Source organism: Mycteria americana, unplaced genomic scaffold (assembly GCF_035582795.1).
Source record: "Mycteria americana isolate JAX WOST 10 ecotype Jacksonville Zoo and Gardens unplaced genomic scaffold, USCA_MyAme_1.0 Scaffold_74, whole genome shotgun sequence".
Lineage (NCBI taxonomy): Eukaryota > Metazoa > Chordata > Aves > Ciconiiformes > Ciconiidae > Mycteria > Mycteria americana.
The window spans coordinates 319,110-333,741 of NW_027445659.1; the positions used below are offsets into that span (position 1 = coordinate 319,110).

At 50.0% G+C, this 14,632-nt stretch overlaps 1 long non-coding RNA gene across 3 annotated transcripts; it reads left to right on the top strand.

Annotated features, from left to right (window-relative positions):
* The first annotated feature begins 274 nt into the window (after positions 1 to 274).
* Positions 275 to 6,710, top strand: LOC142404119 (uncharacterized). 3 transcript variants are annotated; one of them, XR_012773730.1, is made up of 6 exons: positions 275 to 345; positions 1,135 to 1,336; positions 1,614 to 1,736; positions 2,126 to 2,278; positions 2,722 to 2,852; positions 6,652 to 6,710. It is a non-coding gene; the product is annotated as an uncharacterized LOC142404119 (long non-coding RNA). The 3 variants fall into 3 exon arrangements; XR_012773728.1 differs by lacking the exon at positions 6,652 to 6,710 and adding an exon at positions 6,515 to 6,640; XR_012773729.1 differs by lacking the exon at positions 6,652 to 6,710 and adding an exon at positions 6,520 to 6,535.
* The last annotated feature ends 7,922 nt before the right edge of the window (positions 6,711 to 14,632 follow it).

Consider the following 14,632-nt stretch of genomic DNA (forward strand, 5'->3'; position numbering starts at 1 on the left):
GCGAAAATGCGCCAACGCGCATGCACGGATCCCCATCTGCAGTACTGACCCTGTTCCACTGAGCGACAGCAGCGAGCACTTGAAAATGCACCGCTGCCCATGTGCAGCTTCCAAGCTGCAGTACCGACTTTTGTCCACACAGCGGCAGCAGCAAGCTCGGGAAAATGCACCACTGCGCATACTCGGCTCCCCAGCTGCAGTACCGACGTTTGGTCGTTGGGAGGGTCCAAAGCCGGAACTGCAGCTCAGGACTGCGCATGCATGTGTGCACATGAGCGTTTCTGTCATCTGGGAGGGAAGTCCTCGCATCCAGCTCTGCTCTCACACGCTGGCGGTCATCAGCAAGTAAAAATTCTGGGCTTGGCTTTGGCATTGTCCTCTAAGGGAAAGCTCTGGGTCTGGAGGTCGGTTGCTTATTTGCTGTGGAGTATTTGTGTTTTTCAGCAATCGTTCCAAATAGAACGGGGTGGCTGGGGCAGGGCAGAGTAAGGGTCTTTGCAGGGACCTGGGAAGTAAAGTCTTGACTGTAGAAAAGCTTAAAGCATTTGCTGTACAGAAGGTTTCTCTGTACCCACTACATCCATTGCTTATTAGCAGTGACTGATGTTTGTAGGAGTACCGTGTGGAAGTGTGAACTTTCATTAGTGCACTAAAACTGCTTTGGTTCTGTGTAGAAAGCAGAAGAACTACAAAACAACACCCCCCACCCCCCCCCCTTTCTTTTTTTGTTAAACATACCATATTTGCGGGGCCTTAGCTTTCTATTGCCAGACTGGCAAAGCTTCACAAGCTCTGTTCCCCCATAGTCACCAAAAGTCTCCAATAGTTGCCAGGATGGTGAGTTAGTTTAGGGCTTCTAGCCCTCCATTCCACCATTGTTTTAGACAGATCCTGCATTCCGCTCAGTTAAAGGCTCACGAGAATTACTTAACATTTGCATTTGGAAGTCATGCTTCAAACAATGAATTTTCAACAAAATTTTTGACACTAGTCAATGAACTCCTGTAATACTGCAGCAAAATGACATTTTTAGTGGTTGTTGAATCTCAGAGTGATAACATAGGCATCCCTGTTTGAGCCCTTACCGCAACCATTGCAATGTTTGTTTACACCCTGCTCGGTTCTTTTGTAAAGGTGTGTAGCTATGGGAGGTGCGTTATTCCCAAGGTGCTACGGCGCCGATGCTCTGGCTCTTGGCAGGAATGGGCAAAGCGGAAGGCTCTGTGGCTAGGGGAGAATGGCGTGGACGTGCTACTGCTCTCTCTGTTGCACCAGAATTTCGACGGCTGGGTTGGGCTGCTAAATCAATGGAACGACTGGAAGAAATGTCAGAAAAGTGAGTACTCTCCTATCTTTACCTTTTAAAGTCGTTGTCTTTCTACAGACCCCTGTCCATGGCTTAGCTATTTGATTGGCGTGAAACAGACCCAGAATTTTGCTTTAAGTGGTGTTCTGATTCGCTGAAATTCCCCGTAGGTAGAGAGCAAGAATTACAAATGTTGCTTGGTGGTTGAAGTTCTCGGGGGTTTCTGTGAAAGCTAACTTGCCAGAACGTGTAGGAAGCAGCCTGAATTCCAGTAGAGGTACTGCATAAAAGGTCCTTTTCTTGACAGGAAAAGAGCTTCACGAAACGTCGGCACTGTTTGCCGTAGGGCCTCCGACATACTTGTTCAGTCATCGTGGGCTTTGTGCCGTTCCCGCAGGCACAATCTTGAACGAATTTTGTACGGCAGCTGGTATCTTAGCTGACTTTCTATCTCGCGCTTGGTTGCTTGTACCTGCTCAAAACTTACTGTAGTGTCAAATGAACCCACAGGAAAATGTCCTCAACTCGTGCTGGTAGGGCAAGCCCGCTGTAGTTGATAAAATCGGAAAATAGCACCACGTTTTGAAAAATTTGCCTTGCGAGGACGAGGGCTGTCTCCTGGTAGGCAGCTGAATTCTGTGACTGATTCCACCGGTCCGCTCTGGCACTTGAAGGAGGCAGTCCCTAAGCCAACGCAATCTAAAATGGGGGTCGTTTGGGTTTTTTTAATCATTTCTTAGGGATATGAGGCTTGCGTGGGTGTTTAGCTTGCCCTGTTCTTTCTGTTCCTAATTCTGAACGCACTGACTGGCATAAAAGAACGGTCGTGTTGTAGTCTGACGGTGTCGTCTACCAGGAGCTGGTGGAAGGTCAGGGCTTACGTAAAACTGATAAGGAGGATTGAGTCTGGAAAGTGGAACGTCTAAACAAGAATTACTGTCCTTGGGAGAGAAGCACATCCTGAAGAAATAGGTAAGCTAATTGAAATGTTTTGGGAACCGTCCGAAACAACTAGTAGGAGTGTGATAAGAAGCACCCTCCCGCAAACTATCCTCCTTATAATACTAAAAGTCACACCCCTCGAGCTGGAGACACCAGCCCAAGCAGAGAGCCCTCGCCTCTGAGCGTGCGCAGCATGTTAAAGTAGCGCTGTAGCTTGAAGTAGCTTGAAAGAAGAGAAATGCACACCAATAGAAAACTGCTTTGTGTAATTACCTATGCATATATGCATAGCTAGACTGTATCAATACTGTACTTGTAGGAGCGAACTTTGTGCTAGCTTTGTGGAGCTACCACCTAGCGCCCATCTCTGCGCAGACATGCCATAAAAACACCTCTGCCCTGTGTGTATATTGGCGTCCCGCACACCGGGTAAACGACCTCACGCCTGTGGGATAACAGTTTTGACACCCCAGATGGGACCGAGCTGACAGCCTCGCCCGGTTCGTCTTGCCGCGTCCGACGGGGAGAAGAGGCCTGAGCGGACTCCAGCGCGCACCGACCGGTTGACTGGGGACTCCTTCAGCTCCTCTCCTGCGGTCGGGCGGTAAGTGACAAAACGGTGCAATGCTCCTGAAAAGAGGTGTTTTTTGGGGATAGGAGAAAAGGGGGTAGGGGCAAGATGTCTCGGGAAGCAGGCAGCCTGTGTTCTGTTCTGGGCTCTGCATAAGACGCACCAGGAAAGACAGGTGGCAGTAGCATAGTTCTGTTTGTTTCTCCACGCTGTCCCGTTCTGAGTAACGAAGGGAGACGTCCCTCGTTCTGGTTTGTATAGGAATACTGGGTTTTTCGGTACCGGGATGGGTGCTGCTGCTTCCCAGGAGGCACCCCTTTGCTCTCCTCTAGGATGCATCCTGAAGCATTGCAATAAATTTGGGGGAGATGCCATGACTAAAAATCAGCTAAAACGATATTGTAATCAACGGTGGCCACAATATCCATGGGAAGATGGTGCAAAATGGCCCGAGAATTGGATCCTTGAAATATAACACTATATCGGAATTAATGTTGTGTTGTCGGGGAACTGAAAAATGGGATGAAATGCCTTCTGTGGATATGTTTTTCTTCGTTAAGGCGCGATTGGGATATTAGGAAGAAAGGTGGTTTAGTGGATTCTAAACATCAGATTGGAATATATGTGTTAAAAGAGAAAAAGGGAAAACCACGTTGTATTGAATGGGAAAATTCAGAAGAGGATATTCAGCTGTTGGTAGCTCCCCCCAAACAGCCCAAATCTGATAGCTCAAGTGGTGATGGAGTTGTGAGTGCTATCTCTAAAAGAACAAGGGGACAGAAACCCATAGTTTGAGCTCCCCTCAGACAGGCTGTAGGGCCTGAAGGAGCACCGGTATCCGTACACGTACCTTTTACTGCTTCTGATTTATTAAACTGCAAACAGGCAGTCGGATCCTATCGAAACAATCCGGAAGGAACGTATAGTACTGTTAATCACGACTCCTAGTCCTAACTGGGGAGATGTACAGGCTCTCCTAGAACATTTGTTTACCGCTGAGGAGAGGAGAACAATTTTAGAGAAGGCTAGAGAGGGACTGATCCAACAAGGCGGGGGGGTGCCTAATACAGAATCACAGAATCACAGAATCATATAGGTTGGAAAAGACCTTCAAGATCATCGAGTCCAACCATAAACCTAACACTGCCAAAACCACCACTACACCATGTCTCTAAGCACCTCATCCAAACGTCCTTTAAATACCTCCAGGGATGGCGACTCAACCACTTCCCTGGGCAGCCTGTTCCAATGCTTGATAACCCTCTCGGTGAAGAAAAATTTCCTAATATCCAGTCTAAACCTCCCCTGGCGCAACTTGAGGCCATTTCCTCTTGTCCTATCGCTTGTTACCTGGGAGAAGAGGCCGACCCCCACCTCTCTACAACCTCCTTTCAGGTAGTTGAAGAGAGCGATAAGGTCTCCCCTCAGCCTCCTTTTCTCCAGGCTAAACAGTCCCAGCTCCCTCAGCCGCTCCTCATAAGACTTCTGCTCCAGACCCTTCACCAGCTTCGTTGCCCTTCTCTGCACACGCTCCAGTACCTCAATATCCCTCTTGTAGCGGGGGGCCCAAAACTGAACACAGTATTCGAGGTGCGGCCTCACCAGTGCCGAGTACAGGGGCACGATCACTTCCCTAGTCCTGCTGGCCACGCTATTTTTGATACAAGCCAGGATGCCATTGGCTTTCTTGGCCGCCTGGGCACACTGCTGGCTCATATTCAGGCGGCTGTCAACAAACACCCCCAGGTCCTTCTCTGCCAGGCAGCTTTCCAGCCACTCTTCCCCAAGCCTATAGCGTTGCATGGGGTTGCTGTGGCCCAAGTGCAGGACCTTGCACTTGGCCTTGTTAAACCTCATACAATTGACCTCGGCCCATCGATCCAGCCTGTCCAGGTCCCTCTGCAGAGCCTGCCTACCCTCCAGCAGATCAACACTCCCACACAACTTGGTGTCGTCTGCAAACTTACTGAGAGTACACTCGATCCCTTCGTCCAGATCATTGATAAAGGTGTCAAACAGAACTGGCCCCAACGCCGAGCCCTGGGGAACACCGCTTGTGACCGGCCGCCGACCGGAGTAAACTCCATTCACCACCACTCTTTGGGCCCGGCCGTCCAGCCAGTTCTTTACCCAGCGAAGAGTACACCCGTCCAAGCCATGAGCAGCCAGTTTCTCCAGGAGAATGCTGTGGGAGACCGTGTCAAAGGCTTTACTGAAGTCTAGATAGACAACATCCACAGCCTTTCCCTCATCCACTAGGCGGGTCACCTTGTCATAGAAGGAGATCAGGCTGGTCAAGCAGGACCTGCCTTTCCTGAACCCATGCTGGCTGGGCTTGATCCCTTGGTTATTCTCTACATGCCGTGTGATAGCACTCGGGATGATCTGCTCGATACCGATATGTACCTCCCGAAAGAGGATCCGGAGTGGGATCCAAACACAAGTGTGAGGGATTGGAGAGGGTAAAGGAATATCAGAAGTTAATTTTGTATGGGATTCAACATGGAGTGCAAAAGCCTAAGAATTTATCTAAACTATCTGAAGTAAGGCAGGGGGATAAGGAAACCCCGTCAGCCTTCTATGAGAGATTGTGTGAAGTAGCTCGAAAACGGACAGATCTGGATCCGGAAGATGATAGCAATTCAAAGTTATTTAACACGCTGTTTATTGGTCAAGCAGCAGCAGATATAAGAAAGAGATGACAAAAGGTAGGGGGCGAGGATGGCGTGACAGTCTCACAGTTCTTCTCAATGGCATCTAAGGTACGTAATAATCGGGAGGAAATAGAAGAGAAGGAGAAGCGGGGACGAGTAACGCTGCAAGCTTCTTTGTTGGCTGCCTTGAGGGAAGACCAGGAAAAAGGGAGAGAAAATACAGGAGGTGAATTTTGCGGGCGAGGAAGGGGCTGTAGAAATAATAGTAGAAATCGTTATGACATTCCCCTGGGAATGCATCGGCGTGCAAATTGTAAGCAAGAGGGCCGTTGGAAAAAAATCGTCCATGCCGTCTGAGTAATCGGGAAGGAGAGACAGAAGCAGCCGTTGGAGTCGTGACGGAGATTGGGTTGGACTGAAGGGGGCCGGAGGAATCTATTAAAATTTCCCCAGACGATCCTCTGGTTCCAGTCAAGCTGGGGAATGAAAGAAGAGATTTTTGTATTTTTCATTGATAGTGGAGCCACACATGCTGTGGTAAGTAGTTGTAGGGGACCCTTAAGTAGAACTAAAAGAAGCGTTGTTGGTGCAAGAGGGAAAAAGACTTTAAGGCTGTTTTTACAACCTATGGAATGTTCCATTGGAAATACTAAATTAACTCCTGAATTCCTTTAGATGCCAGAATGCCCCCTACCATTGCTTGGGTGGCATTTACTTGTAAACTGAATGCACGGCTAAGTCCTTCTGAAGACCCTGTTCAGTTGACTCTGTTCAGCCCGCAGGGGACCTCTCCTCTTTGTGGCGGATGCCAGCCTGAACGGGACCTCGCCTGTTTGGGGCACACCGATGGCGGGCGCTGTCGCCAAAAGGCAAAGCAGGGTCATAGCAGAGTTTTCCATTTCTGGGGATGGGCTCAGCCGTCCCCCGCACAAATTTCTCCTATGTAGCAATGGGGATGGCAGCTTTCTTCTGTTTTCTTGAAGAACAAGAGGATGATGGAGCACGTGACAAGAGCACGATCTTTTTCTCTTCCTTTGGCAGTACAGGCACCCAAGGCCAGCCTGCATTCAAGGAACAGCATGGGGATTATCTGTGTCGAGCGTTAGCAGAGGAAGGAAGCTTCTTTTGGAGGCTGAGGTGATGAAGCAGAGTCCTTAATGGTTCTGTTTGATTTTCAGCATGGGTGCGGGGAGGGCCTGGGACATGCAAAACATGGTCCCGGACAGGGGAGTTGTCTATTACATGGGAGGCTGTGAGAGCTATCACGGACACCACTGGACTGGCATCCTGTAAGGATGCTTCCACATGTTTTCTTGTTTAGAGGCCAGCCTCGTCTTTGGGCTGTAAACTAAAGTCTGCCAGGCCGGTGCCAGCTTGGCGGCAGCATCTGCCCATGGCAGCACCAGCTTGGTGGTGGTGTGTGCCCATGCCTGTGCCAGGTTGCTGGCTGTGTCTGGCTTGTGAGGTTTGGGGTACCACCTAGCACCCATTTCTGCACAGACATGAAATAAAAATACCTCTGCCCTGTGTGTATATTGGCGTCCCGCACACCTCGTAAGCGACATCACACTTGTGGGGTAACATTGTGAGAAAAATTAAATTAACAGTCGGGACTGCCACGCTAGTGCCGCGCTTGTGCACTATAGTGTGCTCACCGCTTTATGGGGCCATGGACCCTCCGGCGTGCTCTTGGTGGCGTTGCATTCGCTGTGCCCGGGAGCAGCATGGCGGTGCTCTGGTCCGAGTCCCCAGCGCCGGATGAGGGCTGGGGCCCCTGGTGAGGCAAGCGAGCCCCTTCGGTGGAGAAGGGCTGTCTCCTGGCTGCCTGGGCGTGGCGGGATGGGCAGCTTCCAAGCTTCCAGCACCTCCCCTGAAACCTGTCCCGTAGCTCCAGGCTGCCCCCAAGCCCTGTTGGGAAGGCAGTGAGCTGGTCCTCGAATGCGCTGGACTATCCTTTAATGTGGGTGCCGTTAGCAGCCGTGTGGTAAAGGGGCGGCGTCTCCAGAAGCCCCTGCAGAAGGAGAGGCTTCAGCCAGGGGCGATCTGTGGTAATAACGGTGGCTGCTGCTGCTTCTTTCTCTCCCCCAGAGGCTGCGCTGAGGCCGCGGTTGTCCCTTCCTCCCCTGGGGCTGCCGGGGATGGTACCCGCCTCAGGCTTGCATGGGTTGTCTCTGCCTGACCTCGCTCTACTCGCGGCGTGGGGGCGAAAAGGGACGGGCGGAGCGCTTGGTGGCTGTGGACAGGAGCTGCTGCAGCTGAAGCTGGAGAGGCCAGAGAAGGGTAAAGAAGAAGAAATCGAAGGCCGGCCAGCCAGCAGCTGCCTCCCGCTGCAGGCAAGAGAGAGCCTGCCTCTCTGGGTGAAAAAGGATCCCTCCTCATAGTCTGCAGCAGGCCAGGCTACCAGCGTGCACCACAGGGTCTGTATGCTTAACCAAAAGCGCGGTATGGCCATGTAGTGCATGAGCGAGCGAGGCTATGTGTCTAGGAAGTCTCGTCTTATAAGAGCTGTAAGACACTCATGTATTTTCTTAGGTGGAGGACAGCCAAGCAACCAGAGTTACAGAAGAAGAAGGGAGGAAGGACGGAGAAAGAAGTGTCTGAACTGGCAAATTCTTCCGGCAGCGCTGAGACCGAGAGCTGTGGTGAGTCCTGGGCCCTTGGGGTCCTGTCTCCCCTCTTGTGCACCCCTGCCTCTCCCCTGGCCCCTTCTCTTTTCCACGCTGCAACAAATTTTTTTTTTGCTTCCCTGTATGTCTCCTCTCTATTCTTGCGTCCTGCTCCCTCTCCCTCTTCCCCCCCCCTCCCCCCCCCATCCCCTTGTCTCTGTCCTGCACCAATCGCTGTTTTTTCCTTTTCCATCTCTTTGTTGTGATTTGCATCTCTCTCTCTTTTCCCCACAATTGCTCTGGCCTGTTCCCTGGTGTTCTCTTCCGCTCTGCTCCTGTATGTGCCGCTGTGTCCCTGCCTTCCTAGCTCCTTCTCTTTCTGTCTCTATCCCTTTGTCTTGCTCACTGTCACTGGTTTGTTTCATTCTGTATCTCATGGTCCCTGTCCTCCTTCCTGTTCATCTCTGACTCTCTCTGACCCTTTGTGCTGCTCCCTGGCCCTCCCCCCTCCCCCCCCCCTTCTGGTTTTTCTTATGCCATTGCTTATGGCAATCCTAGAGGCTAAAAGCATGAGTGCTTCTTGGTTTGATTTGGGGTGGGCGTGAGGGTATGGGTTTTTTTCCTTGCTGTATTGGTGTGATGACTATATCATAGAGGAGAGGATGGTTTATTCCTTTTTTTTGCCGTCGGTGGAGTTGAAACCTAAATCTGCGAGTCTGTGGTCTTTGGCCAGTTTTCTTAATATTATAGGTGTGAGAGCGCGCGGGCCCTTTGGTCAGGAGACTGTGTTATTTGTGACAAGTATGTGTTAGCAAAAGTGTGCAACATTGCTTGTGGACAGAAACAACCAAGTGCAGCCCAGCTCCAGAATTTGCTCTGTGTAGCCAGAAAATGGCTGGCTTAATCTTGCTCAAATCTTGGATTACTTGTTGGTCATTGCCAGTGGTTGCTTTTATTCTTAGGAGAAAATTGCCAAAGACTTTGGTGAAAAATGGCTTTCCCAAGTGTTTGGAGGAGATGAAAGAACCCGAAACTACTAATTCTGATAAACCCATAAGTATGTGACGCTGTATGAAGCTCACGGCTGTAACCAGCCAGTAGCTTCCATTGATATGGGGCAATCCCAAGCATAAATACAGGCTGGATGGAGAATGGATTGAGAGCAGCCCTGAGGAGAAGTGTAGGAGACCAGTACACTGATGACCTTGATTTAATAAACACATCTCTGAACTGAGATCATGTGCGAGGGGCCCAGAGGAAAAAAGGAGAACAAGAAACGCAGAAGAAGGAGCAAAAGAATGCAGAAGAAGGAACAACAAGATAACTATAAGCCAATGAAATATTGCATGATAAAAGTTATAGAGCCAATTAGATGGTTAGAATAAGCGCGTGCATTGCGCGTGCTTCGCGTGGACCGGTCGGGATGAGTATAAACAAGAGTGCTGTCAGGTAAATAAAGGTCCCCCCTACTATCAGCACTGGAGTCCATGTCTCATTCCCTTCAAGTGGTGACCCCGATGTGATTCGGAGAAAGCAACGCTGCAAGTGGTGTTCGGAGGGAACCCCAGCTGAACGAATCAAGCCAGCGGCAGGACTGCGGCTTTAATCCTGAGACATCACCTTAAGAAACAGGTGAACGCTGGGCAGTGATCAGTGATCATGGGAGCGAATATATCAGCAGAGGAAGAGGCCATAGTTAAGCTATTGATGCAACTCCTGAAAAAAAGAGGAGTGAAATATGACTCCCATAAGATAAAGTTCTTATTGAAGTTTTTGCAAAAGCAAGGGACTCCCTCTACAGTATCTGCGGTATGACGCGAAAACGGGAACAGGCGGGAGAGCAGATTTGGGAGGCAGCACGCAGGGGGGACACCACCGCTACTGAAGTTATGACTACGTGGCGTTTAGTCACTGAGACCCTGCGATTATGGCAAGCAGAAAAGAAAGTGCAGAATGCAGTTGCTCAGGCGGTACAAGCAGGTGATAGTGAGCTGATCGCGAGCAAGCCACAGGAAAAAGACGTTCTGATAGACTTGGGGGAAAAAGACAGAGGCTCGGGCGAAGCAAGTGGGGAAGTAGTTTTGAAGTCACCCCCCCCGAACTCCCCTCCCTCAAAGCCGATGTCGCCCCCCCCGCATCCGATACATGCATCAGAAGCACAACCCACGGCAATAGCAGAACAGGCTTTTGACCCCCGAGATCAGTGGGAGTGATTCCGTAGGGAGGCACTGAAGGATGGTGAAGATGCAGGTTTTGTGTTTCCGGTGCGTGTACAAGACAATAGACTGAATGAGTGGACTCCCTTCCAGTGGGACCTAATTAAGGAATTGAGAAAGACTGTCACTGTGTACGGTTTAAATGCGCCATTTACTCAGTCATTGTTAGAGAATGTTATGACAGGACATTTGCTAACTCCGTATGACTCGCGGCAAGTGGCTGCAATGATTTTAACTCCAACCCAGCGACTGCTTTGGAAGCAAAAATGGAAAGAATCCTGCGAGGTGGCAGCCCTGAGTAATCTTGGGCGGCAAGCTGGCGATCCCCTTGCCAGGGCAGGAAATCTCCAGTTGATGGGCACCGACCCTTTGCTGGATCCTCGATTGCAAGCTAGATTAGATCCCAATATTCTCCAACAGTCCGCGGCATTAGCTTTGCAGGCGATGCTGCGGTTGCCCGAAGTTGGAAAGCCAGAACAATCGTTTACTAGTATACGACAGGGGCTCCAAGAACCATATATGCAATTCATTGATAGACTGAGGGATGCGCTAGATAAACAAATTGAGAATCCTGAGGCGAAGGAAGCCCTAATACTGAAATTGGCAGTGGAAAATGCAAATACGGACTGTAAAAAGTTATTGTAAGCAATGCCTGTTAACTCTATGTTAGTACAGATGATCGAAGCAAGCAATCGGGTTGGATCTATTGAACATCACACTGCTGCGTTGGCTGGAGCGTTTACCAGTGCCCTCAAAATAGGGCAGAGAGTTATTGGAGACAAGCGCTGCTATCGGTGCCATACCATAGGGCATCTAGCTGCTGACTGCCCGCAGCGAGAGTCAGCTATTGGCTGGAGCGCTGGTTCTAATCCTCCTACCTTATGTCCACACTGCGGAAAGGGCTGGCACTGGGCCAACAAGTGTCGTTCAAAATACAACACGGAAGGACAGCCTCTGCCAACGTGGCAGGGAAACGGGAGGCGGAGCGTGAGGTGGGGACGCATGATGACACAAGTTCCATCGACCCTCGGACCGGAAGGGCAGTCCACACCGGACTTCCGTCCAAAGGCAATGATGGCCAGAAGTTTACCATCGGCTGCCGTGACAACAACGCCACAGACATCGTCACCATGGATACACTCTCTGCCAGGACCCGAGGAAGCGCTGGACTGGATGTCGCCACGGTAACGGATTTTACTCTTTGGGGATCCCATGTTCAAAAGATTCCACTGAATGTAAAGGGACCCTTAGGGCAAGGGTATAGCGCACTTTTGTTGGGCAGATCTAGTACCACCTTGACGGGTCTGTTTGTTTTGCCCGGGGTTATTGACGCTGATTTTACTGGACAGATTCAAGCTATGGTCTGGACCCCCTCTCCTCCAGTGTTTATACCCGGAAAAACTAGAATTGCCCAGCTCATCCTGTTTAAGGCAGTAGTTCCATAGGCTGAAAACTGTGACCGATGTGACGCAGGTTTTGGATCAACCGGACCTCCTGCAATTTTTTGGGCTACGCAGATTTGTACCACTAGACCTATGCTTACCGTGACACTGTATAATCCTCACACAAGCCCTGCTTGTGTTCAACTGCCGGTTCTCATAGACACAGGGGTGGATGTTACTGTGCTAGCCTTGAAAGATTGTCCACGCAGTTGGCCACTGGCCACACCCACGGAAGGTTTAGTTGGTGTTGGTGGCACTTCACATACTTTTCAAAGTATTAATTTGCTTACCATTAAAACTCAAGAAGGATCCACATTCACTGTACGCCCATATGTAACAAATTTACCCATGAGTCTATTGGGAAGGGATGTGATGGCACAAGGTGGTTTTACCCTGAACTGTCCCGAAAATTTTCGGTAGTGGCCATTGATGAGCGACCGAAAATTAAACTAACTTGGAAAAAAAAGAGACGCCCGTTTGGGTAGATTAATGGCCACTCCCCAAAGAAAAGGTCGCTGTACTTCAAGAGTTAGTCGCTGAGCAACTCCAACAGGGACACGTCACACCTACGACCAGCCCCTGGAATTCTCCGGTATTTATTATTAAAAAGAAAAGCAGAAAATGGCAACTGTTGCATGATTTGAGACAAATAAATAAAGTAATAGAAGAAATGGGGTCACTCCAGCCAGGATTACCTTCACTGACCATGATACCCCGAAATTGGGACATAGTAGTTATAGACTTGAAAGACTGCTTTTTTACAATCCCCTTGCACCCTGCAGATGTCAGGTAAGAGTGCTGTCAGGTAAATAAAGGTCCCCCCTACTATCAGCACTGGAGTCCGTGTCTCATTCCCTTCAGAGAAGGGCTTGGGGGTGTTGGTTGATGAGAAGCTCAACATGACCCAGCAACATGCGCTCGCAGCCCAGAAAGCCAACCGTCTCCTGGGCCGCATCAAAAGAAGCGTGACCAGCAGTCGAGGGAGGTGATTCTCCCCCTCTGCTCTGCTCTCGGGAGACCCCACCTGAAGTACTGTGTCCGGCTCTGGGGCCCCCAACTTAAGAAGGACGTGGGCCTGTTGGAGCGAGTCCAGAGGAGGGCCACGAAGATGATCAGAGGGCTGGAGCACCTCTTCTATGAAGACAGGCTGAGAGAGTTGGGGTTGTTCAGCCTGGAGAAGAGAAGGCTCCGGGGAGACCTTATAGCAGCCTTCCAGTACCTGCAGCGGCTCTACAAGCAGGCTGGAGAGGGGCTCTTTACAAGGGCACGTAGTGACAGGACCAAGGGGTAATGGCTTTAAACTGAAAGAGGGTAGATTTAGATTAGATGTAAGGAAGACGTTCTTAACTATGAGGGTGGTGAGGCACTGGAACAGGTTGCCCAGAGAAGTTGCGGATGCCCCATCCCTGGAAGTGTTCAAGGTCAGGTTGGATGGGGCTTTGAGCAACCTGGTCTGGTGGAAGGTGTCTCTGCCCACAGCAGGGGGGTTGGAACTAGATGATCTTTAAGGTGCCTTCCAACCCAAACCATTCTGTGATTCTATGATATATTAACTATTAAAAAACATGTCTTTTTTTCTCTGCACACAAAACATTGATGGTATTTGCTGAACTAGCTTGCTAATTAGTTAATTGTTTGAGTAGCACTTGCCTGTCTCCCTTTTCCTAGAGGGATGATCTGTCCTGTCTTGGAAGCAAGAGAATGTCCCAGTCTCTGATGCTTTTGCTGATTTTTCTGCTTAACTTGCGGTAAGTCAGTTCAACTTGGACATGTACCTCTTGAGCCTTACCTGGTACTGTGTGTAGGTATTGTCAGCAGTGAGGGCAGGGGAAGGGCAAAATTTGGCAGAATATTGACCTGTTTACTCCTCCATACAAAAGGAAGCATTTTTGCAAGTTTGACAAGTGAATTGTGAAGTTGACTGTGATTACACCCCAGAGGAGGCTCTAGCTAACGCACACATCAGCAAAGCATAAGTCCTGGGCAACTTGATTCCTACCCCCAAAAATCCCCAACCAATCAAACAAAAACCCCTCCACTAAGCTGCTTGTTTTGTGCAGGACACTAATTTTGAGTACTTCCCCCCTCTGTTTGGTATGTGATAGTTAGGACCACTGACAGCAAAGGTTTGTCTCCAGCTCCTGAGCAAACCTTCCCCGCTTCCCCCTCCCTGCCCTCTCTGCAGTTGAATTCTGCCAGCTCCTGAGGGCAGGAGCATCCTTCTGTGAAGTCTAGAGCTGGAGAAAGGGCTCTTGCCCAACCTTTCTCCAGCTCGGTGCCCAGCTGTGGCTCCGCCAGTTAATGGTTTAGGTGGGCCTGGCAGTGATGGGGTGGGGTGGTGGGGAAGAGGAGGCTGGCTGCAGCACTCTCTCTTTGGAGGGCTCATTGGTGAGCTAAACAGCTGCTCCTGAGCTGGTGCCTAACAGCTTGTGTATCAAGTGGTGGTGTTCTCTGGTTCCTAGTCAACAAAGACTTTAGTAGGGTTTTTCTTTGTGTGTCCTTTGGCTGAGGGCAAGGACTCCACTGATGAGAGGGGGCTGAGAGTTTTTGAACACAGGAGATATCCTCAATGGAGGATATTCTATTGTTTTTCTTGAGCCGGGGTTAGTTTTGCCTTGTCTTTGTCTCTCTTGCTATTCCCCTGTCACTTCTACAATACCTTCCCAACTGTACCTTCTACAGGCCCTGTGCTCTCCCCAAGGTGTTGATATTGTACCTGCACATGAGGATTTGACAAGGAGTTGTTGGAGTGACAAAAAGTGCTGATAGGTCAAAGCTGCAGTGAGAAAAGTAATTGTTCAGAGACCTTGTGTCTCAAGCCACCCATAGGCAGTGTAACTGACTGCATGGACTACCACCTGTGGGTAGCAGCTGTCTCAACTATTTTAATGACAG